The following is a 2103-nucleotide window of genomic DNA, read 5'->3' as shown; positions in this document are numbered from 1 at the left end:
TTTTCCCAAAAGTCCTTTAATTAACATTGTGACCTCATCAGGCAATTACAAAAGCCAACTCATTTTAATCCTAGAAAACTACAATTTAAGCTCTAAAATTAACTACAGAAATATAAACCCTCATTTGTCAAAGGCCTTTGTTTTTGTAGGCACCATCCTGTGCCCTGGGGTAAGCATGGGGCCTGCAGCCTCCTGTCCTGCCCCTGGTGAGACTGGCTGGCCATAGTGGCCTAGGGGACTGCAGAGCTCAAGCGCAGGCCACCTTTAGTCGCTCTATCCTGTGGCCACAGCTCTGGCCCTGTCTGTGTGAGGTTTACAAATAAAGATTCCAGTGTCAATTGTCTTGTTTGAAATTGTGCCCACAGTTGAAGTTGTGCCCTGATGCAGACGGACCAGCCCTGGTTTCCTGTAGCGTGTTGGGAGCAGAAGGCCTCAGGATCCCTAGGCACTTCCCCGTGAGAAAGTGCCAGGCACCCCCACCCCTGCCAGGGCAGGGGGGTTGCAGGTCCTCCCCACAGTCTGCTGTGCCCTCCCCTGGGCGTATGAGCCTTTAGAAAGCCCCAGAGCTCACCTGCTGGGCCAGCTGCAGAGGCACACACTGTCCCAGCACCAAGGAAGGCCAGGCCAGCAGCTGGCATGGTGCAGTGACAAGGGGCTGCCGATCATGGTACAGGGCAGTGTGTGGACAAGGGTGAGTGGGGGGGCATCCGAGGAGACAAAGGGCTGTGCCTGCAGCTTCAGCATCAGCAATAGGAAAAGGAAGAGCCACGGTACATTCTGGAAGTCACAGGTGTTGGACTTGCTGATGGAGTCAAGGTTTTGGGTGAGGGAAAGAAGAAAAATCAGAAACCAAGCCTAAATTAGGATTTAGTGTGAAGCACAGGAAGGGGGTGGTGACCTAAGGAGGATAGCCTGTGTCAGGGGCAGGGCCTGTGCCATCACAGAACACTGACTTTCCCTGCCTAGCCCCCCTCCCAAAGAGCCCGTGCGGCAGGGCCTGAGGCCCAGAAAATAGAGGCCAGATTGGCACAAGCTGAAGACAGAACAAAAGACAAGCCAGGGCTACTGAGTGGAAAATTTAGCAGAAAATTGGGGGCCCAAGGGGAAGGGTCTCTAAGTTAAAAAATGCTGATACAGCCGCCCAGAGGCTATGAGAGGCAGGGACCAGGTACAGCATCCTGGTGCACAAGGACAGGCCCTCCAGGAGGGGAAACCTGTAATCTTCCCCCAGATGAGGGTCTCCTCACCCCTCTGACTGTGGTGGGGAGGGGCAAGCACACCTAGGATAGAAGCCTGTTGCCCCACTGGCACATCCAGTTGCCCCAGAGCCCAAGCAAGGGGCAGCAGAAGAAGTTATGAAAGTAATGTCAGTGCTCTAGTCCAGGGTCCTCAACCTTCACCAGTCAGAAGCCCCTGAGGGTTTGTCAAAACACAAGATGAGGGAGCCCACTCCCAGCACCTTGAGTTAAGAAGGTCTGGGACTTACATCTTTAAGGGTCCTAAGGGATGGCACTGATTGTGTAAATAAGCTGTCCCTGAGAAGGTGGCAGAGTGGGGGTAATAAAGCCAGCTGGGGATGGACACAGTGGCACACACCTGTAGCTACCCTGCATGGAAGTCTGAGGGAGAATGATCATAGGAGCTCAACAGTTTGAGTCCAGCTTGGGCAACACAGTAAGACCCTGTGTCTATAAAAAATAATTTTAAAAGGGTAGCACCCGTAGCTCAGTGGGTACTCAAACCCAGGAGTTTGAGGTTGCTGTGAGCTATAACACCACAGCACAGCTCTCTACCCAGGGAAACAGAGTGAGACTATCTCAAAAAGAAAAGAAAAAAAATAACCTATCACTGGTTGAGCTTTAGCATAATGTCAATGAAAAATAGTGGTAGTTATCAGAAAAGGTTATTAAAATATTCCTTCTTTGGTTTGGTGCCTGTAGCTAGGGTGCTGGCCACATACACCGGAAGGGGGTGGTTCGAATCCAGCCTGGGCCTGCCAAACAACTACAACCAAAAAATAGCTGGGCATTGTGGCAGGTGCCTGTAGTCCCAGCTGCTCAGGAGGCTGAGGCAAGAGAATCACTTAAGCCCAAGAGTTTGAGG

At 51.8% G+C, this 2103-nt stretch overlaps 1 protein-coding gene across 1 annotated transcript in view; it reads right to left on the bottom strand.

The window, feature by feature from the left end:
* PPIL2 (peptidylprolyl isomerase like 2) overlaps nt 1-2103 on the bottom strand; it is a 36990-nt gene continuing 34887 nt past the window's right edge. Inside the window, exon 22 of the mRNA XM_023508020.1 lies at nt 1-802. The gene's annotated coding sequence lies outside the window, so the exon portion shown is untranslated. The remainder of the gene's footprint in view (nt 803-2103) is intronic.

This window comes from Otolemur garnettii, unplaced genomic scaffold (assembly GCF_000181295.1).
Source record: "Otolemur garnettii isolate 467f Iridium unplaced genomic scaffold, OtoGar3 scaffold00218, whole genome shotgun sequence".
In the NCBI taxonomy this organism is placed as follows: Eukaryota; Metazoa; Chordata; class Mammalia; order Primates; family Galagidae; genus Otolemur; species Otolemur garnettii.
This window is presented reverse-complemented; position numbering and strand designations above follow the sequence as displayed.